At 38.0% G+C, this 24,697-nt stretch overlaps 1 pseudogene; it reads left to right on the top strand.

Moving 5' to 3' along the window:
* Positions 1-225: 225 nt before the first annotated feature.
* LOC134378939 (histone H2A type 1-like) lies at positions 226-24,442 on the top strand (annotated as a pseudogene).
* Positions 24,443-24,697: the final 255 nt, after the last annotated feature.

Raw genomic sequence — 24,697 nt, 5'->3', positions numbered from 1 at the left:
ATCAATTAATGCATTCAGATGACGCAAGTGTGCCCAGGGAGCAAAGTCCGTGGGCGTCCCCAGCAGGGGAACACAATGGCTCCCTCAGTTGAAACCACTTTTGGGCAGTCAGGTCCGGTTGCTTTTTCGCCTGATTTCAGCACTGCCTCTTTTGATATGTGACTCTTCAGTTCTAGAAAGTGCTCCCTAGTCTTAAGGGTGAATTATCCCCAATGGTCCAGCACTATGGACCCACATCTAACTCCATCCCCTGTGGGGACTATCAGAGAAGTTGGTGCCATGGATAGAAGAAGAAGCAGCGAGGCAGAGAGGCTGAGCATCAGGAAGATCAGTGGAGAGCTTCCTTACTACAAATTTGTCATCACCCAGGAGCCTGGCAATTCAGGCCAATCTAACACCTAGTTTTTGTTGGGGTTCTTGGAACCAGTCCCGAGGAATGACTGTTTAGCCATTTTAGAATGTGGCACATATGGAGGTTGGATGTAAATGGGTCTTTGGTCTCACATGAATATAGGGGGGAACTAAAATGTGTCAAACAGGTTCAGAATGGTGGCCTAGAATGTTGACTCCAACTAAGGTACAACGAAATTGAGGAACTGTTTTTTCTTAAGCAGATATCAACATTATTCACATATTTCTTCAAAGCCAATTATTATCAATCTTTGCATTGAGTTCTTTTCAATAGTAACTTAATAATTTCTTCTCAAGCTTAGTCTTTAGTCTTAAGGTTAATGCTCTCCATGTCCTTCCGGAAAAAGGTCTGTTGCTCTTGTTATAGCCTGGCCTCCAGATGGGATTATCCTGTTTTGCTCTTCATTTATCTAGGCTTTGAGCCATTTGTGTTTGGCTTTGAGTGAGGTAATGGAGATACAATGACAAGAGAAGTCTGTGTTGTCCTTACCACAGAAGTCAGCATTCTAATTGGGGGCCTTACACCACCACTCCAAATACGTATAGCGCACACCTGCCATGTGCCAGGCACTACTCTAGGTACTAGAACTACAGTAGTGAACAAACAGACAAAGTGCCTGTCCATATGAAGGTCAGGAAGACAATATATAAACAAACTGCATATTGTGTGGAGGTTAAAAAGAAATATTAAGCAGGGAAGGAGAACTCATAGAAAAGATGACATTTGGGAAAAGGCCTAAAAAGGGGAAGAGAAAGAGGAGGAGGGATTTTGGTGAAGAGCATTCTAGGCAGAATGTTAAACAGAATAAACAATAAAAAATAATGTAGTGAACATTTGTGAAATGCTTGTTATGTGCCAGTTAATTCTCACCACAACCCAGTGGATTAGGTAGTATCATTACCCTCGTTTTACAGTGAGGTCACAGAGGCATAAGCTATTATACAATGGGATTTAGAATCCAAAAAGTCTGGTTGGATCTTAGTGATGAAGAAAGTATGAAAGATGTAAAATGGTCCTTTTCATAAACTAAAGATAGCAATGTGTGATGGTTAATTTTACATGTCAGCTTGACTGGATTGAGGGATACTGAGATAGCTAGTAAAGCATTATTTCTGGGTATGTCTGTGAGTGGGCTCCAGGAAGAGGTTGGCATTTTAATCAGTGGACTAAGTAAGAAAACTCTGCCCTCACCCTATGGGGGTGGTCACCATCCTAATCAGTTGAGGGTCTGGATAATATAAGAAGGCAGAGGAAAGGCCTATTTGCTTGTTCTCTCTCTTTCTTCTGGAGCTGGGACGCCCTTCTTCTCCTGCCTTGGACATCAAAACTCCAGGTTCTCCATTCTTTGGACTCCAGGACTTGCACAAGTAGCTTCCCAGGTTCTCAGGCCTTCAGTTTTGAACTGAGTCACACTACTGGCTTCCCAGGTTCTCCAGCTTGCAGGTAGCCTACCGTGGGACTTCTCAGATTCCATAATCATGTGAACCAATTCCCCTCATAAATTCCCTCTCATCCACCCATCCATTTATCTATCCATCCATTCATCCAGTTGGTTCTGTTTCTCTAGAGAACCCTGGTTAATACGCAATGATTTTGAGAAGACATAAATTAACACCTATATGGAAGTTACTAGCTTTTGATTTATCACACTATTCAGGGTGCTGAGAGCCTACTTAGTGTTTATCCAGTGTTTTAAGAGAGCTTGTGGAGAAATAGCAAACATTTGGAAAATTTATCCAAATTTAAGCCTTGTTTTAGTGAAAGGGGTTCCTCTTACAAGATAGAAGATTATTATTTGGCATTTGAATCCAAATGAAGGCTAATAAGACTAATTAATTGAAAGCTTTGAAAAAAAAACCGGGCATAAAATAACCAGAGCTGCCATGCTCTCCAAGTGTGCGTGAGAGGTGTGCACAGGCAACAACATGAGCTTAACTCCCTTACCTTGCAGCTTGCCCCATTTCTCCCCTAAAATCAATCAGCTTATTAGGAGGCCTAACCAAACACAGCAGAAGCATTTGGAAAGGGTTGGTGCCAGTGGGCAGGGCCTGACTGCTGTGAGGTGAACAGGCTCTATGCCTGTGTTCATCATGCCTAGTTCTCCTGTATTCTCCCCCAGGAAGAGGGGCCTGGAAGGAAGGCCCCTCATACCCTAGAGAGTTGGGTGGGTTCTGCTGTCTGTTTTACTGCTAAAAACCCTTTTCACTGGATCTGAGCTTTTCTCTACCTCTGATTTTCTTTTCTGTTATATGGTTTGGCACTGAATCTGTCACTGCTGCTAACTCAGCAATTCCAGGGTCATTGCCCTGTTGCCTCATGAAAGGATGTCATAGTGTCTGCCGTCCTCCTTCCTTCTTTACACTTTGATTTCAGCATTGCTAGTTTTCCACTTGGACATTGCAGCTTTTTCTCTCCTCTCCATGTCTTGTTTTTCCACTAACTGCTCTTTTCCTTAGACTTTTTTCTTCCTTACTGTGCAGAAGCACCTGCAAACCCTAATTCTTTGTAGGCATCAAACCCTAGTACTCGTTCCTCTAGTCACAATATGTAATCCCTGATTCCCAAACCAGCACAGTCTTTCATCTATATCTTCTATTGCTTTCCCACCTGGAAAACTCTGATGCAAACACCACCTCCCCTAGGAAGCCTTTTAAAATGTTCCCAGGCTATATAGTCCTTGTCACCTCTTATTTTAATTAAAGGTCTGAACCTTTATTTGTTCTATCTGAATGTAATTGCCTAGAGGGTGGCAACCATCTTTTTCTTTTAATTCAGTTCTTAACAAATAACCTGACTCAAAATGGACATTCACATTTAAATGGTGAATAACTGAATGAATATTTCAATATTCCCTGGTGCTCTCAAAGTTTTACAAAAGAGAAAATACTTGCTTCAAATTTCATCTGCACTGTGATGAAAAACCCAATAAAAAACAGGTGGGGTAAAAAAACTAACATGCGAAATATGTATAATTGCAAATTTTTGGTGTGTTAGGATGATGAATATTGGGCATTTTTTTCTATTTACCAAAATTTATTTTAACTAGCAACAAAAAGAAAAAAGTATATGCATATTAATTTATTTTCAAAAAGGTAGTTTTCCATCCTTTCTATTGAAAAGAAAAATACATATATATTTTTTCAAAAGTTGTATCTGAAAAGATGCACAGGAAACATTACTCTGGTTTTTTGCAAGAAGGAAATTAGGAACTAGAGAACATGCCTAAGTGGAGTGTTGTTTTTGTTTTTGTTTGTCTGTTTGCTTGCTTTTTACAATTTTCTATTGTAGATGTGAATTTCAAACCACATGAATTTGTTACATGTTCAAAATAATAAATTATGTTTAAAATAGAACTTTTGTTTCAAAGTATGTAATATTCAGTAGTAAAGAATTCTAAATTGTAGAACTTAAAATTACTTAGGATAGTTAATAACAATTATCTCATTTAAAATAATTTTTATCAAACTATAATTTATATCCAGAAAATTACACATATCAGCAAGCCAAATACTCACAAAGTGACACACCCATATGATTAGCTTCCAGATCAAGCAGGTAACCACTACTATCAGCTAATAGGACCCTTCATGGTCCCTTCCAGTCCCTCAGCCACCACAAGGTGACCTCTATCCTGACTTCTAATAGCTTAAACTATTTTTGTTTCAGAAAAATTTTTATTTTCAGAAAAGTTGCAGAGATGGTACAAAGACAGTACAAGAGAGTTCCCATATATCTTTCTCCTAGTATTCTCCATTGTTAGCATTTTCCATTATTATGGTACATTTGTCAAAAATAAGAAACCGCTACTGATACATTATTATTAACAAACCTCACCACTTTTTCCATTAATGTTTCCTCTTTGTCCCAGGAGCCAATCTAGGGTGTCACACTGCATTTAGTTGACATATCTTCCCAGACTCTTCTGGTCTGTGACTGTGTCTCAGTCTTTTCCTCCTTTTCAAGAGTTTAACGGTCCTGAAGATTACTGATCAGGTACCTTTAGAATGTTCCCCAATCTGGGTTTGTTTGTTTTTCTCATGGTGAGACTGGAGTCATGGATTTTGGGAAATAACACCACAAAGGTGAAGTGCCCTTCTCATCACATCACTTCAGGGGTACCCGAGATCCAGCTAGCATCACTGTGATGTTAACCTTCATTACTTGGTTAATGTTTGCCAGGTTTCTCCACCATAAAGTTATTATTTTTCCATTTCCTTACTCTGTTCTTTGAAAGTGATTCATTAAGTTTAGCCCACCCTGAACATCAATTTTTTTCTTTCATGGATCATACTTTTGGCATTATAGCTAAAATTTCATTGCCAAACCTCAGATCATGCAAATTTTCTCCTATATTTTATTCTAAATGTTTGATAGTTTTATATATTAACTTTTAAGTCTATGAGCGATTTTTAGTTATTTTTGTATAAGGTGTGAAGGATGTCTCCAGGTTCATTTATTAACATGTGGTGGTGTTCCAGCTCCATTTGTTGTTAAGACTATCTTTTCTCCATTTAATTACCTTTGTCCTTCATCAAACATTAGTTGACAATATTTGTATGGGTTTATTTGTAAACTGTCTGTCCTGTTCCATTAATTTAAGTGTCTATACTTTTGCCAGTACTATACCGTGTTAATTACATTAAATCTCTAAGATAGCTAATTTTATATATCAACTTGACTGGACCAGGGGATAACCAGATATTTGGTTAAAAATTACTTCTGGCCGTGTTTATCAGGTTGTTTCTGGATGAGATTAGCATTTGAGTAGTAGGTGGTCTCAGTAGATTGCCTTCCCCAATATGGGTGGGCATCATCCAATTCATGAGGGCTTGAATAGAACAAAAGGCAGAGGAAAGGGGAACTTGCCCCCGCTCCTCTTTTTCTGTCTCACTACAGAAAACATTTCATCTTCTCCTAGCCTTGGTGTGGGATTTGCACTGTCAGCTCCACAAGTTCTCAGGCTTTCAAACCTGGACTGAATTACACCCCCAGCTTCCGGGGTCTCCAGCTTGCAGGTGGCAGATCGTAGGACACCTCACTCTCCATAAATACATGAGTCAATTCAGTCGACATTCTTGAGACCTTCCCCACTGCAGATTAAGGCTTTTTTTCCCCACTGGGTAAAATAGGGAGGGTGGGCTAGGCAGATTTCCCTTAGTGCAGAGTCCTCTTCATTTCAGCTTAAAACCTTTTGGCCACACCTAAATGCAGGTGTGAGGATTGAGGGGGTATAATCCTCCTTTGCTGAGAAGAAGAGAACAGTGTTGGGAAAGCTCTAGAAGTGTTTGATGCATATGTAAACAAGACATGGTATTTGCAAATAACTTCACACTAAATTTTTCCCAGGAGAAAGGAATTTATAGGCATTATTTAATTGTCCTGGTTGGAGTCATTCTTCCTGGTTATCAAAGGTAAATAGGATTACCTTTATACTGTGGTAGCTGGGAAAAGTATTTTTTTGAAACCAGGGAATTCTCTGGGAATTCTTACTATTTCACGTTCAGTGGAAAAGTTAATGAAAAACTATAGTACCCTCTACAAGCTGGACTAATAATTTCTAAGATCATTCAGGAATTTGCCTCACCAAGTAAAAACATATGGCTAGCTGAGGTGCTGACTAAAGGCAAAAGGAGAGTGGAATAAGAGTGGTAGAGTGTGTCATAAATACTGCGTTATGTAACCACTGGCAAAAGGAGCTATAAAACCTAGACGTGTTTCTATGTTTGTTCTTTTATGTTAATTTGTCTGTGTGTGTATGTGTGATCATTTATCCTTTCCTTCTTTTCAACCATATAAAATGTATTAACACTGATTAACACTATCCATTCATCTTTAAGTTACAGGATATAGAAAAATGATGACGACTGAGCTGGAAAACGTATCACTCAGAGATGGATTCAGTGAATTACAGATGCTTATAGTCTTGTAGGGAGATAATGACAATAAACAAGTAGAAACATATCATTTGCCAGACACTGATAAACGCTACGGAAAAAACTAAAGTAGGAAAAAGGGTTGGGTGGGATAGGTATGGTAGGGGTTCTAACCTTAATTGTGATGCCAAAATCTTTCAGCATTGTTCAGCAGTCCACTGTCTTTACATGGCATTATCCCCTGGGAGAGGTCGGTCACACTGCTAAGTAGCTTCACGAGGTGAATTCTGATTGGTTCACATCAGTCACAAGATCACTTCCACTGTAGCTGATTGGCTCAGGCAGCACCTGGAACTATGCCAAGTTTTGGCAAATGAGATAGGAGGGAGAAGCCTTCTGGAAAAGCTGTTTTCTTCCTGCCTGTAATTTGTTGTGTCTTCACGGATACCTGGAATTGTGACCAGCGTGAGGGTAAAGCCAGGTGTGGAGGAGGACAGAGGCCAGGAGACTGAAGGCAGTGGCGCGGGGCTCTGATCACCCTGCACTAGAGCCTCTCTGCCTTTGGTGTCCTGTTTTGGGAGATAAAAAAAAAAAAAAAAAAATGTATCTGTTGTTTAAATTAGTTGAGTTAGGATTTTCTTTACACGCAACACAAAACATCATAAATGATTTTAAAAACTGCTCAGAATTCTTTTTATTATTACCAGACATTTTTGCCACAAATTTTCCTCAGGGAGGAGAGTGCTCCGTGGGGCTGAGGTGGGTTATGTAGAAATGCAGACACTGTTGTTCGACGCGAGTCTCTCCTGATGAGGAATTGGAATATTTTTTCATATGATCTGGGAGAGTGGATATTTGTTCCTTTAGATTTGTTGTCTGACATTTAGTGGGTTAAAGCTATTGCATTATTCACAGTAGTGTAATATTTTATGCAGAATTTTAGCAGAACATTTGACTATTTAATCCAATGCTTCTAAAGACTTTTTAGGTAAAAACAGAATCTGTGTCTATGATCTATCTATTAAAAATAAACCCCTCTCTGTCTTCCTCTCTGAATGGTTGAGTCTAAAATCCAGTAGGTTGGACTAAACAAGGTGGATGTCTGCATGTGTATGGGGGAAGGGTGTTTAGAGACAGTTGCCTGGAGTGGAGTATAGGAACCCAAGTGGATTGACAAACGGACAGCAGTGGTGGCCCACCAGGGCTGTGGAAGCCTGAATAGGGTGATGGGGGTGTCTACAAAGGGGCACAGGAGGGCAGCCCTGGGTGTGGTGTTGGAGATGGACAGGGGTAAAGAGATTATCCATGTGACAGATAAGCCAAAGAACAGACATTGCAGCCTGGGCAGGGTGAGGAGGGCTTCCACATAGAGGGGGCAGCTACAGGATATTGGTCATATATATTGGTCATATACAGCCGAGATTGGTTCAGTGATTAATATAGTGCCAATTGTTGGACCTGGCCAGAAATTTAGTTGACAGGTTGGACTCCAGTCCCTACACAAGTATAAAATAAATATCTGCCTCCCTAGACTAAATCAACATAACTGAAATTAAACCTTGCTTAGATCCAAGAGTAAGCTTGTGAGTTTACTAAACTTCCATCCTGTAAGTGCAGGAAATGAAGATGGCGTGCAGTGTATGTATTCCAGTTTGCTCATTGGTTTGGTAAGTGATTCACAGGCAGTAAATTACAAACAGGAAAATACAGTACTTAATTTGACTATGACACTTACTTTGAAAACTTAGATGGCTCTTAAAAGATCTTTTCCAATGAGAATGATTGATATTCGTATTTTTCAAAAATAACATCTGTGTTATCTGAAATTTATTCAGTCAGCATTTCTTAAAATAATTTTTAGAATAAAATAAAAGAACTTAGTTTTGGCCTCCTAAACTGGATTTGGCACTATGTCCAGGTAGCCTATCTAAATTCATAATTTGGGAATGTTGCTAAACATCATTTAGTTTCTAGGGGTTAAAAGTGCCTCTACTATTGCCGTAGAGATTTCCTTCCAAATCACTGACACCCACTCTACAAGCTTTGAGGCTCATGCTTTAGATATGTGGCCAATAGATAATGTGGATATAACAAGACTACCACCAGCCAAAGGAAGTTATAAAACACTATTAATTTTGCCTATGTATTTCAGAAATAATAAAGTGTGATACAATGTATGAATTAGCATTAATTAAATGTTGGTATTTTAAGGCATCCTCTTAAGTGCATCCTAGAACTTCACACAAATTACAGAACAGGAGAGAAACATGCTTGTTTATACATACTCCAAAGAAACAAATAAACAATCAAAAAAATACCCTTTGAAACATTTTTGTGATTTAGGCTGTATTATGCTTGCAATCATGTCAAACTAAAGTTTTTGAAGCTGAATTTCTCAGAGAACAGGTGGGAGCCATTGATGAGAGAAGCATATTACCAATATTATCTCTCCATACTTTGACCACAAAATAAATTGAGGTAGATGATAGAATAAAGGAAGTAGAGTGGACATATAGAAAAGTAAATTTCTCAAGAACAAAAGGAAAGTAAAGTTCAAATTTAAAGGAAAGATGGAGAAACTAGTATATGTATTTATTAAATCAATGCATATAAAATAAGCAAAGGGACTAAATGATTCAGCACTTGATAATATAAGTTTTTTGAAAGGCTAAATGAAAGAAATAACACCTGCTGTGAAGAATAAATTATAAGTGTGTTAAATGTGGGACTTATAACATAAATAAAATATATAAGATATGTGCATCAGAGAAGCATTTTTAACACTCTTCTGACAATATTACACAGGAAGAAATACAGTATTATAGTGTAACTGAAGATACACTCATAAACACAAACACACATAACCAAAATAAAATAGTCATAAAACAATTACTTTATTACATGAGATACACTCTGAGCTTTTCAATTCTCTTAAATAAGACCCTGGTCTATTCTATCTCATTTTTTTTTAATGTTGTTCCTGGCCCTCCAAATTGATCCCACTAGCAAGTCAAGATGAGTGCTTTGGAAAACTCTGGTTTTATGGGAATAGCTAGTCAGAGCCCTCCAAGAAACCAAAGGTGCATATTAGACAGCTTGGCCAATGGGAGAACTCTACGTCCACCAGCACCGGTGGTAAGTACGAGAATTAGGGAAGTGACCAGAGTCGAGTCAGTAAGAGTCCTTCATGGGACTCTCTCATCTGGAGCCTGAACCCAAACATCTTTTCTTCTCTATAGTGCAGATTCAAGGATCAGACTCCAGATTTTCAGGCAAAGGGTTTTTCCCTCTTAGAAAAGATTAATCGAAAGAAAGTGATGTGTAAGAAGACATCAGAAATGAGAGCAATTGGGGTTGTCAGGGAGTAAGGAGGAGAGAAAGACAGGGATAGAAAGAAAAAAGAGGGAATGAAAGGAGAGGAATGGAAGAAAGGAGAGGGGGAAAGGGAGGAAGAGAATAGGGTACAAATCCTGAATCCTAGACCATGCGATCTCTGAGCTGTGCTTGCTTCTGCCGTTGCTCTTTCTGTTCATTGATCTCCCTCGCCCTAGCTGCTTTCTTTCCAGATGCTGGTTCAGAGTGGCTTTCTGCCTGAGGCACCACATATGTCTGACTTATATGAGCCACAACCTTTAACTTAATATGATGAAAACACCACTTCAAACACAATAGCCAATAAAATGACGTTGGTCCTCCGTTCTGACCCATCATCACCATTCTCCACTTTATGATGAAATTAACCTTGTTCTTCATCTTGGTCTGTCACTGAAGGATACATAGAAAATAAGGGAAAGACAGAGAGCAAGCTTGAAATCCAGTAAAAGGATGGATTTTTGCTTTGTCCAAATAACAGCAAAATAATAAAAATAATAGTGATAATTAAAAGACAAGTATACGGTTGCTATAGTTGGAATGATGGTCTCCTCTCCAAAATTCATGTTGAATTTGATCCCCATGGTGGGTTGAGAGGTGGGGCCTCTGGGAGATGATTAAGTCATTAGACTACGCTCTCATAAATGGAATTAGGTGCCCTTATAAAAGGGCTTGAAGGAATGAGTTTGGCCCTCTTGCCCTTGAATCCCTTCTGCCACATGAAGACAGTGTTTGTCCCCTCTGGAGGATGCAGCAGCAAGGCACCATCTTGGAAGCAGAGACCTGATCTTCACCAGACACCAAACCTGCCTGGCACCTTGATCTTGAACTTCTAGCTCCAGAACTGTGAGAAATAAATTTCTGTTGTTTATAAATTACTAGTCTGCAGTATTTTGTTACAGCAGTACAAATGGAGTAAGACAATGGTTAGAGACAGGCATGGCTAGCCTAACTGAAGAGGATATTGGAGGCACATCATGGCATTCTTGACTTCGTCTTCATGGGCCCACTTCTCCAATACTTGCCTCTGTTGCTATGAATATATTTGAGGGCAGTGAGATGGGTAGTTTACTCCTCAAGTCTTCCCTGTTATTATCCTATGATTTTTCTAAAATTGGTCAAAAGTAGTACTTCCAAGACCATCCTGCACAGTAGAAATAGAAGTAACTAGCTATCATATTTCCCATCCTGAATTGTACTCAGCTACATTGTCAAGTCAAAATCACCTCTCATTATATAATGTCCATCATTTGTCAGCCTACTTTAAACAATTATGATGACAATTTAAGAGAATTACAGATTTATTTCCTTCTAGTTACATTTACCAATCTAATGCCCTTCTTTATTTGAAACAAAAATTAAGATTTCTGCAATGAGTTTTTTCTCCTTGTCACACTGTCTAAAGCAAAGACCCACAGAAGGTCACAGCTGCAGTGACATGTAGACTAAAAAACATCTGTTCATCAGCCCAGGAAGATAAGAAAGATTTTCTCTATTGACCCAGGTTGAGAATGAATAAATACCAATTTGTGCTGCTTTGGTTTGGGATTCAAATGTGCAATATGTACATGGTCTAGAAAGCCATCAACGAACATAAAAGTGGTTAATTTGGGCACTCAGAGGAGGTAAGCACTCAATCCCTGGCCATTAGGATTTCCTCAAATAAATGCCCAGTTACAATATTCTCACCATCTAAAATTACAAAGCTTATGTGGAAACAAACTATCATGAGCAAGAGTCAAGGTAACACAAATAGCCTTTCCCAAATTTTCATATAAAAGAATATAAGAAGAGATACTAGAAATGAATATAATAGAAACAAAAGTAAATAACAATAGACCAGACAATTATGTAAAAGAAGTGAAGAAAAGCCAGATAATTAGAATCACTAAAAACAAAAATCACAATAAGAGGTCATATATGACAAATCCAAAGCTAATATCGTACTGAATGGACAAAAATTGGAGGCTTTTCCACTAAGATCTAGAACAAGATAAGGATGCCCACTTTCTCTACTTTTATTCAGCATAGTACTGGAAATTCTAGTCACAACAATAACTCAAGAAAAAGGAATAAAGTGCATCAAAATCAGAAAGGAAGAAATTTAAACTATCCCTATTTGCAGATGACATGATCATATACATAGAAAACCCTAGAGACTCCACCAAAAAATTACTAGAACTAATAAACAAATTCAGTAAAGTGACAGGATACAAAATCAACAAACAAAATCAATTACATTCTTATATACCAAAAATGAAATAACTGAAGAAGAAACCCAGAAAGTAATCCCATTCACAATAGCTACTAAAAAAATGAAATACCTAGGACTAAATATACCCAAGGTGGGTGAAAGACATCTACAATGAAAACTTTAAAACATTGGTGAAAAAAATAGAAGAGGACACAAATAAATGGAAAGATATCCTATGTTCATGGGTTGGAAGACTTAACATCGTCAAAATGTCCATATTGCCCAAAGCAAACTACACATTCAACACAATTCCTATCAAAATACCAATGACATTCTTCACAGAAATAGAAAAAATAATCTTAAAATTTGTATGTAACCACCAAAGACCCCATATAACTAAATCAATCTTGAACGAAAAGAACAAAGATGTAGGCATTCGACTTCCTGACTTTAAAATATACTATAAGTCTATAGTAACCAAAACAGCATGGTATTGGCATAAAAGCAGACAAATAGACCAATGGAAAAGAATAGAGAGCCTAGAAATAAACCCACACACTTACAGCCAACTGATTTTCAATAAAGGTGTCAAGAATGTACAGTGGGGAGAGGACAGTCTCTTCAATAAATGGTGCTTGGAAAACTGGATATCTACACTGAGAAGATAGAAACTAGGTCCCTATTTCTCACCATACACAAAAATCATCTCTACATGGATTAAAACTTAAGACCTCAAACTATGAAACTTCTAGAAGAGGAATATTACTCAGCTATAAAACAGAATGAAATATTGCCATTCACAGCAACATGGATGAACTTAGAGAAAGTCATATTAAGTGAAATAAGCCAAGCACAGTAAGAGAAATACCATATATTCTCACTAGTAAGTGGGAGCTAAAATTATAAATATATAAATGAAAGAAAGAAAGATACAACATTCCCAATAACAGATTGAATTTTCAAAAGGACAACTGGGGTTACTAAAAGCAGAAAGGGAGTGGGGAGGGAGGAATGGGTAAAGGGCCACGAATATCAATGAGAGTGTACATTATTGCTTATAACAATTATTCTGATGTGAACATCACATATTGCAAGTGAGTGTTGATGTTCAACTCTGTACCCCACAGATATGTACAACCAACTTTGTTACAATAAAAAGAAAAAAAAAAGAAACTTCTAGAAGAAAATTAGGGGAAACACTACACAAAATGGAAGTGGGCAGTGATTTTTTTGAGTGAGAATACAAAGGCTTGGGCAACTGAAGCAGAAACATACAAATAGGGCTACATCAAACTGAAAAGCTTCTGCACAGCAAGGGACACTATCAACAAAGTGAGGAGACAACCTACAGAATGGGAGAAAGTGTCCGCACACTACATATCAGACAAGAGGCTAACATCCAGAATATATAAAGAATTCAAACAACTCAACAACAAAAATAACCCAATTAAAAAATGGACAAAGGACCCGAACAGACATTTCTCAAAAGAAGACATACAAATGGCCAACAGGCACATGAAAAAAATGCTCAAAATCACTAAGCATCAGGGAAATGCAAATTAAAACTACAGTAAGATATGATTGCACCCCAGTTAGAATAGCTATTATCCATAAGACTAAAAATAACAAATGCTGGTGAGGATGTGGAGGAAAAGGAACTCCACATTGTTGGTGGGAATGTAAATTGGTACAGCCATTGTGGAAAACAGTTCCTCACAGAAATAAAAATACACATGACAACTCAGATAACCCACTACTGGGTATACACTCAAAGTAAAATCAATATATCAAAAATACATCTGCACTCCCATGTTCATCACAACACTATTCACAATAGCCAAGAGATGGAATCAACCTAAATGCCCATTAGGAGATGAATGGATAAAAAATCTGTGGTACACACACACACACACACACACACACACACACACACACACACACACACAATGGAATACTATTCATCTGTTAAAAAAAACCCAAAAGTGATATTCTGTCATTTGCAGCAGCATGGATGGAACTGGAAACCATCATGTTAAGTGAAGAAAGTCAGGCACAGAAAGACAAATACTGCATGATCTCACTCATATGTGTTAAAAACATTATTTTTATTAAATTAGTTACCTTCTCATACATTAAGAAGAAATGGCAAGAAATTTGAAATTAAGAGAATTATGCCATTAGCATATTCTTTCCTGGGATCTAAAAAAAAGTGGTTCTCATAGAAGTAAAGTATAGAATAATGGTTGCCAGGAAGAGGAGGGGTGGAAGGATAGGTGCACTAATGGGGACAAAACTATGCTATCTACCCTAAGCGAATCACTGTGCAGTATAGGCATGTATTGAAACAACACACTGTACCGCACAAATATGTACAAGTAAGTGCTAAAACAGTTATTTTATTTTATTTATTTATTCTTTTAAAAAATATTTTACTTCTCAAAATACATTGTAGGTGATTTTCATGCCCCTTTACCCGTTCCTCTCCAACAGCCCCCCCCCCACATCCTATCTGTTCACTTGATGTAAATAGTTCAAGGAATTTTTGTGGTTATTCTGTCTTCTTCTCCCCCGCCTACCCTTTATTTGTTTGTGTGTTTATTTATTTATTTATTTTTAGCTCCCACAAATAAGTGAGAACATGTGGTATTTCTCTTTCTGTGCCTGACTTGTTTCACTTAATATAATTTTCTCTAAGTCCATCCATGTTGTTGTGAATGATAGTACTTCGTTCTTTTTTTACAGCAGAGTAGTATTCCATTGTGTAGATATACCACATTTTCCTTATCCACTCATCAGATGATGGACAGGGCTAGTTCCAGCTCCTGGCTATTGTAAATAGAGCTGCAATAAACACTGGAGTACAGGTATCCCTTTGGCATGATGATTCCATTCCTCTGGGTATATTCCCAGCAGTGGAATCACTGGGTCATATGGTAGATCTATCTGTAATTGTTTGAGGAACCTCCATATCATTTTCCATAAAGGCTGCACCATTTTGCAGTCCAACCAACAGCGAATGAGAGTTCCTTTTTCTCTGCAACCTCGCCAGCACTTAACATTCTCAGTCTTTTGGATGTTAGCCATCCTAACTGGAGTGAGATGGTATCTCAGAGTGGCTTTTATTTGCATTTCCCGAATGCTGAGTGATGTTGAGCATTTTTTCATGTGTCTGTTGGCTATTCATATATCTTCCTTTGACAAATGCCTATTCAGCTCCTTTGCCCACTTTTCAATTGGATTATTTGGTTTTTGCTGTAAAGTTGTTTGAGTTCCTTGTATATTCTGGATATTAATCTTTTGTCAGATGTATATTTTGCAAATATTTTCTCCCACTCTGTTGGTTGTTTTTTTACTCTGTTGATTGTTTCTTTTGCTGTGCAGAAGCTTTTTAGTTTGATATAATCCCATTTGTTTATTTTACCTCTAGTTGCCTGTGCTTTTTGGGTCCTATTCATGAATTCTGTACCCACTCCTACTTCCTGGAGAGTTTTCCCTATGTTTTCTTTAATGAGTTTTATTGTTTCAGGATTTATATTTAATTCTTTAATCCATTTTGGGTTGATTTTGGTATATGGTGAAAGGTACGGGTATAGTTTCATTCTCCTACATATAAGTATACAGTTTTCCCAGCACCATTTGTTGAAAAGGCAGTCTCTTCCCCAGTATGTAGATTTGCTGCCTTTGTTAAAGATCAGATGGCTGTACACATATGGATTGATTTCTGGGTTCTCTATTCCATTCCATTGTTCCGTGTGTCTATTTTTATGCCAGCACCATGCTGTTTTGGTTATTATAGCTTTGTAATATAGTTTAAAGTCAGGTAGTGTTATGCCTCCAGCTTTGTTTTTTTTCCTCAGGATTGCTTTGGCTATGCATTGTCTTTTGCTGTTCCATATAAATGTCTGGATAGCTTTTTCCATCTCTGAGAAAAATGTCATTGGAATTTTGATGGAGATTGCATTGAATCTGTAGATCACTTTGGGTAATATGGACATTTTCACAATGTTAATTCTTCTAATCCAAGAGCATGGGATATCTTTCCATCTTCTTGTGCCCTCTTTAATTTCTCTCAACAGTGGTTTGTAGTTCTCTTCATAGAGATTTTCACATCCTTGGTCAGCTTTATCTCTAAGTATTTTATTTTTTTGGTGGCTATTGTAAATGGGCTAGCTTTCTTGATTTCTTTTTCTGCATGTTCACTGTTGGAGTAGAAATGCTACTGATTTTTGTGTGTTGATTTTGTATCCTGCAACTTTGCTGAAATCATTCATCAACTCTAGGAGTTTTTTTTTTTTTTATAGAAGCTTTAGGCTGTTCAATATATAGGATCATATCATCCACAAAAAGGGACAGCTTGACTTCATCCTTTCCAATCTGGATGCCCTTTATTTCCTTCTCTTCTCTGATTGCTCTGGCTAGTACTTCCAACACTATGTTGAATAGGAGTGGTGAGAGTGGGCATCCTTGTCTAGTTCCTGTTTTTAAGGGAAAAGCTTTCAGCTTTTCCCCATTCAGAATGATATCAGCAGTGGACTTATCATATATGGCTTTAATTATGTTGAGATACTTTCCATCTATGCCTAGCTTGTAGAGTCTTTACTATGAAAAGATGTTGAATTTTGTCAAATGCTTTTTCAGCATCAATAGAGATGATCATGTGGTTTTTGTCTTTGCTTTTATTAACGTGGTGTACCACATTTATTGATTTGCATATGTTGAACCAACCTTGTATCCCTGGGATGAATCCCACTCGATCATGGTGTATAATTTTCTGAATGTGTTGCTGTGTTCTGTTAGATAGTATTTTATTGAGGAGTTTTGCATCTATATTCACCAAGGATATTGGCCTGTAGTTTTCTATTTTTGATGCATCTTTGTCTGGTTTTGGTGTCAGGGTAATGTTTGCCTCATAGAATAAGTTTGGGAGAATGGCCACTGTTTCAATCTTTTGGAACAGTTTGTAGAGAATTGGTATCAGTTCCTCTTTGTAGATTTGGTAGAACTCTGCAGTGAACCCATCCAGTCCTGGGCTTTTCTTTGTTGGGAGCCTTCTGATAACAGCTTCAATCTCTTTTACTGTTATTGGTCTGTTCAGATATTCCATATCTTCTTGGCGCAGTTTTGGTAATTTGTATGCTTCCAGAAATTTATCCATTTCCCCCAGACTTTCAAATTTGTTGGCATATAGATGTTTATAGTAGTCTCTTATGATTACTTGTATTTCTGAGGTGTCAGTTCTAATCTCACCTTTTTCATTTCTAATTTTTGTTATTTGGGTCTTCTCTCTTCTATTCTTAGTTAATCTTGCTAAAGGTTTGCCAATTTTATTTATCTTTTCAAAAAACCAACTTTTTGTTTCATTGATCTTTTTGTATTGTTTTTCGTGTTTCTATTTCATTTAGTTCTGCTCTGATCTTAATTATTTCTTTCTGTCTACTAACTTTAGGTTTGGATTATTCTTGTTTTTCTAGATCTTTAAGGTGAAGTGTTAGGTTATTTATTTGCCATCTTTCCATTCTTCTGAAGTAAGCATTTAATGAGATAAATTTCCCCCTTAATACTGCTTTTGCAGTATCCCACAGGTTTTGGTATGATGTGTCATTACTTTCATTATTTCAAGAAAAAAAAAATTTTTTTTTTGACCAGTAAGGGGATCGCAACCCTTGGCTCGGTGTCATATGCACCACACTCAGCCGTGAGCGCACCAGACATCCCTATATAGGATCCGAACCCGCGGCCTTGGCGTGGCCAGCACCGCACTCTCCTGAGTGAGCCAGAGGGTCGGCCCTCAAGAAATTTTTTGATTTCCTGTTTAGTTTCTTCTTGGATCCACATGTCATTAAGTAGAATGTTGTTTAATTTCCATGTTTGTATAGTTTTCCGAGTTTCGTTTATTATTGATTTCTGATTTTAGTCCATTGTGATTGGAAAAAATACATGGAATAATTCCAATTTTTTTGAATTTGTTAAGACTTCCTTTGTGACCTAACATGTGGTCTATCCTGGAGAATGTTCCATGTGCTGATGAGAAGAATGAATATTCTGAGGTTGTTGGATGGCATGTTCTGTAGATATCTGCCAAATCCAACCGGTCTAAAGTATTGTTTCTCTGTTGATTTTTTGCCTAGATGATCTGTCCAATGATGAGAGTAGGGTGTTCAGGTTCCCTGCTATTATGGTGGTAGTGTCTATCTCTTTCTTTAGATCTAATAGTATTTGCTCTGTAAATCTGGCTGCTCTGACATTAGGTGCATATATATTTATGATTATTATGTCTTCTTGATGGATAGATCTTTTTATCATTATATAGTGATATGTATATCTTTATCTCTTTTTACAGTTTTTGCTTTAAAGTGATGACATCAAGGACCTAGGCCCTTTCTACTTTTCTAGTCCAGCAATGATTTGTATTCAAATTATTTCCTTCTTCTCCCTTGGGGAAATATTATACTTCCCTGCTTGGTTATTATCAAGATTGTTCATGTGGCTTACTTTGACCAATGAAATTTGAGCCAATATGACATGTGGCATTTCTAGTCAGAAAATTTTTCCAAGTTCTCTCCTTTCCCTTTGTTGTGAGACTTGTTGTGTTCTAGATGGAAGCTGCTGCACCATCCTGATCCCAGTGTGAAGATGTTGTGGAACAGGGTAGCAGGTGACTACTGAACATGTAGCATGAAGCAGGTTGTTGTGAACCATTGAGACTTGGGGATTATTTGTAATTGCTGCATAACCTACCCTGTCCTGACCGATACAAAGATTAGTACCAGTAGTCAAGAGCTACTATAACAGAAACAATCAAACAAATTAAAATGCAAAATGAGTAGTGTTGGCTTTAGGACTGATCAGAAGACAAAAAGACAAAAAACAAACAAACAAAAAACAACAACAAAAAAACATTTTTAGAGGCTAGAATGATAATCCTTGATATACGTGAGTAAAATATTAAAACTTTTGTTAGTAGCGTACCTTTGTTACTATTGGATGCATTTGACAAAGTTTTCCAAAAATATAAGAGGCCAGAAAATAATCAGCCAGTTTCAGAATATCTATACTTGGAGATTTGGAAGAAGAAACTTTCTCTCAGTTGAGAAATGACTTAAAAAACAAAATACTTACTAAAATTCATTCTCATGACAAGAACCAGAGTAAAAGCAATAAAGGAACCGTGTAACCAATTGTTCAAACCTCTGAAGTAGAATAGTGTCCAGTAAATACTTTTGGTTCAACAAAAATGTCTCAAGAAAATAACACAAAGGATGTGACTTTCCCACTGGGCCCTGATAGGCTCAAAATGCCCCATATTAAGTCCAGTGAGAGAGCTGGAAAGAAAGGAGCAAATCTCAAAAAGAATTTGGAGAGGGGGCTGATGAGGGCAGTGGACTAAGTTGGTTGTAACTAAATAAGCAATACACCGAAAAAGTTCTTGAGAGTTTAATACAAATCAGCCTAGACTAAAGAAGACTGTGACTATTCAGGATTTAAAATGTTGCCTGAAATAACAATCTTCTTTTGGCAAAAGATGGACTGTGAAAGCTGCGTGGTTCCTAAGGAGGTGCAAATTCTCCAGTGTCCTTTTTAAATGTGGCCAAGAATAATGCAAACATAAAAGATTTCCCAGAAGGTGGAGCCAAGAACCATGGAAAACGATGAGCTGTGGAACTATTCTGAGGGTATAGAGCTAAATTAATCAAGGAATATTCCCCACCTCCAGAGTACAACATCTACCCAGGATGATTTCAGAATTTCCTTGGACAGTGTCTATTCTGTTTCCTATTTTTATAGTTATCTTGTTCCTGTTCCATTGTTGTACCTTGGGTAGTGAGGTGGAGTGCAGGTGGGGCAGACTTGTCATTTTAGTTTATTGGTTTTCAGAACCAAAGGACCCAAATCTAGATGGATGTTGACATTACCATGAGATCCTGCACTGCAATTCTGATGCTATAACTGGATGGGACTTTTGGGTTTTCTTTTCTTGTGGGAGGGGGAGGGGCATCCATTGAACATATTTTGTCTGTGGAAAGGAGCATGAACTGAATATTTGTGATCAGAAGTTTAGACTGGAATGGATTGTATTCCTATTTACAAACATCTCTGCCCTTCCCTTTGTGATGGTGATATTTTCCTATCCAATTGACACCAGGCTTGTCTATATGACTTGCTTTGGCCAATAAAATATGAGAAGTCAAATTAGTCACTCTACAATAAAATTTTAGGGCCAGTTCATGGCCCACCACATTCTTTATTTTTTTTCTCCGTAAGTCAATCACCCACGTTCCACATGGAGGCTACCCCATCAACCTAGGTCCTGAAGGGAGGATGACATGGAACAGGGCTGCAGACAGCCTCAATGGGCGTGTAGTGTGAACAAGATATAGACCTTTATTTTTGTAAGCCATTGAGATTTTCAGTTTATCTATCACCTCCATGCTGATGTACATATCCTCAGCCTTTTCTCTTTTCTCCTCATTCTTTTGTCTTATAGTCAGTGGAGCTCACATCCATTCTCAAAGCAAGAAAATGCTTATGTGTCCTTGTCCAGAAAACGTGTATTATGACCTCATTAGTTGCAAGTGAGGCTTGAAAACTGAATTTTAGCTTTGATTGTCTCTCTTTTTCTTACTCTCTCTCTTTTTTCTTTTTCTTTTTGTAAATATAGGTGAATGAAAAAGTAAGGATTTTAAAATGGCATTTGGCTCAGCCAACAAATAATGTGCAACATGCCACATTCTAATCTGCTGTTATTTATCTGCATATAAGTTTTACACCATCCTAACTGAAATACAGTTGATACTGCATCATCTTCATTGTCTTTGTGATTTTGTCATGCAGTAATGGGAGCAAAATTATTTCAGTTTTTTGTTATGGTAGTACCCCACTTCAAATACCAATATCTGAACTAGTCAGAGTAAGCTAGACTAATGGTGCAGCATCTGTTACAGTGATTCAGGTGGCAAGCTTCTCCTACTACGTATTTGAAAATATCCTTGACAAAATAGTTCTTAGTACATGTGGCCTTGGATGAAATAACCGTGTTGAAGTACACCGGTTTCAAGACTTTGTTAAAGAAGATGAAGTAGCTCTCTCTAGGGCATCTCTCTGCTAATCTTTTGAGTTTTGGTGAAAGTTTTCTTAGAGTCCTTTATGGAGATAGCAAACAAATTTTCCTAGAGACATTCATGGAGATAGCAAAACACTTAGAGGAAGACCCAGTCGTGGTAGACTCAGCCTCTCACTACTTTGATATAAAGAGCAGCTGATACCAAGTGGGACTTATTTACAGTTGACATATTCAAATGAGGCTTAGGGGCAACCCAGTCTCTGATTAGATGAAAATTAAAGAAGTAATGCATGTAAACGAGCTGCTCAAAGTCCACTCTGATTGGATGGTATTCATACTTGGCATGACCCATTCAGAAAGCAAAAGGCAACCAGACAGCCTAGTACTTAAGTGTAGCCTGTACCAATAGTACTTTGAAAAAATTCTCCATGTAGCACCTAATGTTTTGCAGATTTCAGTTTCAACTACTTGAACAAGATTGACCTCTTCAATCTAAGTCCATGAGGAACAGCACTGGTCCTCTTGGGTCATATATTCAACCACCTATAATCAATTGTTGCTGGAGACTGCTTTGCTGGGCCAACCCTAAGGTGAGCAGAAATTATCTGATCTGGGGGAGAAGAGTGATTCTGGAAAACGTGGCACTTGGATTGAGGCACCAATTTCTCCAGGACTGATTGAAAACTTCAGTAAATTGGAAAAATTAAAAAACAAAAAACAAAAAACAAATTATAGAGGGGTTGGACCAGCACATTAGGAAGCAGAGTTAAACTAAGATACCATATGAGGTTGAGAACATTATGAAGATGGTATTTAAACTTTTAGGAAAAGCTTTAAACATAGAGAGAAATGGTATTTAAAGCCCTTAATAAGAAAGTAAAGGAATAGAAGTTATTGCTTCATAATTGGTACATTAGAGCACATGCACACAGTAGTATACAATCTTGGAAACAAAAAAACTGCAAAATACCCAGTTATTCATAAAGAAGATGTTAAAGCTGAGGAAAAATTTACACTTTTTTTCCTCCTGCTGTGTTAACTTACTAGTTGATTGGTTGATTCACAACCAATGAATTATTAGTTAAAAGACACATTAACTAGAACTCTAATTTTAAAAACTAAGGTGGCTCTAAAAATATCTTTGGTTCATGATGTTCAAGTCCTGATAAAAGGGACTCACTGGCAGCCAGTGTACTTGGTGATGGCATCAGTGACCTCAGACATAGCGTGCTTGTCTAGCTCCCCAGGTGGTAGGAAACATACAGACTTTTGAACTACCTAGAGGTAATGGTCAATTATCTGTTGTGATAGACCAGGTAGGAGTCCTCACCAGTGGTCCACTCAAAAATGCCATTGCAAAAGGAATTGATGATGCACATGGCCTTGAATCACATGATGGTGTGCCTGCTTCAATATCCTACAAGGTTATTAGTTACTCACTTAGACTGAGTATCTCTCCCACAGCTGAGTTTCTATTTCTCTCGTTTTTCTCTTGATCTTAATTATGGTGGCTTGTTGGAAATTGCCATGATGCAAAGGAATGTCCAAGTTTGCAACAGGAAGGCTGGCCATCCATGGGACAGAAAAGCTCACAGGTCAAATTAAGATGCTAGATTTGCACAGCTGGTTAAATAAATTTAAAGCCTACAGCCAGAAGCAAGGGGGAAAAGATGGGGTAATTTTATATGCTTAGAATAAGGAGCAAGCAAGATTAAGGTACATAATACTGAATCCGGGAGTACATAGGGTTCAAGCATCCTGTCTTTCTCTCTCTCTGCCACATTAAGTTTCTTTGTTGATGGTGTGGTTACAAGGACCAGCACTGAGGTTCCAACAAGGGAGTCTACAGATGGAAGGTGCCATGCAAGGGGATAATAACACACGCACTATGGGAAAGACATAGGGATGAGTGTATCTGGCCACAGCTGTAGCTCGTTGATTAGCCTGCTGAACAGCCATGGGTTTTATTTATTTCTTTTTTTAATTGACAAATAAAAGTTATATACACTTATGATATATGAAATGATGTTTCGATATATGTATACATTGTAGAATGGCTAAATCAAACTAAGTAACATCCATTACCTCAAATATGAGGGTACTTCAAAAAGTTCACGGACAAATGGAATTAAAGGGTAATATAAATCTTTCCATGAACTTTTTGAAGACTTCTCACATATATAGTTTTTTTGTGTGTGTGATGAGAACACTTAAAACCTCCTCCCAGCAATTTTCAGAATACTCTTTGTAAGAGTTCAACTTTAGATTCCACATACAAGTGAGATCAAGTGGTATTTGCCTTTCTGTGCCTGGCTTATTTTACTTAGCATAATGTCTTCCAGGTTCATCCACGTTGTTGAAATAACAGGATTTCCTCTTTTTTAAGGCTGAATAGTATCGTGTTTTTTTAAACAGAGAACACATGATAATGGAGTTATCCCTACCAGATCACTGAATCAAGACCTCAGCAATACTGAGTGTTCCTATGTCTGAAGTGTACCCTGAATATTTAGTGTCTGTTTTATATTTAATATGTCATGAGTACTTTGAGCCCATTTGTCTTATGTCTATTTCAGGCCTCATGAGTGTTAGATATCTCTTGGTCCTTCCATTTCTTAATTTATACATGATCGACTTATTAATTACCATCAATACATACCATATCTTATAACTTTCATACATCTACATCCCATTCATTTTCTTGTCTTCCATATAGGAAATGAATATCTCAAATAATGCAAAAAATGCACATTGCACATGGTTTTCTTAGAGCCCTTTCTAGAGATCATAGAACACTTCAAAATCCCAGGCAAATCAAAACCAGTTTCTGGTTTCCCTGAAAAGAGAATGGTGACAACAGGAGTCCTGTAGGTACCTGTATTCAAATGAAGTTCTCAGAAACACTAAAGTTTGATTGGATGAAACAAAATGGAAAGAGCGTGTAAAAGTATCTGCCAATTCTACTTTGCTTGGATGGGGCACTTTTAAGAATTCATCCAATGAGAATGCTAATTGTAAGCTTCAGCTTTTTTATATATACACACACATATGTGCATATATACACACGTGTATATACACATACATGTATATATGTGTGTATATGCATACACACACGTATACATTTATATGTAAACACACTGTATATCCCCTTTTGGCCTCTCATTCTCGTTTTCTCTTTTGCGTTAGAGGGCGCTGCGTGGCAGGTGTCTGGACACGGGAAGCAGGGCGGCAAGACTCCCGCTAAACCCAAGACGCGCTCTTCCCGGGCCGGGCTGCAGTTCCTCGTGCGCCGCGGTGTGCACCGCCTGCTCCGCAAGGGCAACTACGCGGAGCCGGCCTGGGCGGCGCCCCGTGTACCTGGCGGCGATTCTGGTGTACCTGACCCCCGAGGTCCCGCGGCACTTGCAGCTGGCCATCTCAACAAGCTGTTGGGCAAAGTCACCATCGCTCAAGGTGGCGTCCCGCCCAACATCCAGGCCGCGCTGCTGCGCAAGAAGACCCAGAGCAACCACAAAGCCAAGGGCAAGTAACGCCCCCAGTTCCCAGCCCCCAGATAATAAAGCCCAGCAGGTGACCCACTTTTCAGAAAAAAAAAGGAATGAAACCAAAGACTCTTTAAAGAGCCAGTCACGATTTCAGAGACAACCGTAGACATACTGCACAACAGTATTTCAAAAAGTCTTTCCATTCCTTTCATTTGTTGCTTTGACACTCTCCTCTTCACTTTGTCTTTTTTTAGCGACGTTATGTAACAGTGGTTACGTCTCCTTAAAGTTTAGTTTAGC

Source organism: Cynocephalus volans, chromosome 5 (assembly GCF_027409185.1).
Source record: "Cynocephalus volans isolate mCynVol1 chromosome 5, mCynVol1.pri, whole genome shotgun sequence".
Classification (NCBI taxonomy): domain Eukaryota; kingdom Metazoa; phylum Chordata; class Mammalia; order Dermoptera; family Cynocephalidae; genus Cynocephalus; species Cynocephalus volans.
This window is presented reverse-complemented; position numbering and strand designations above follow the sequence as displayed.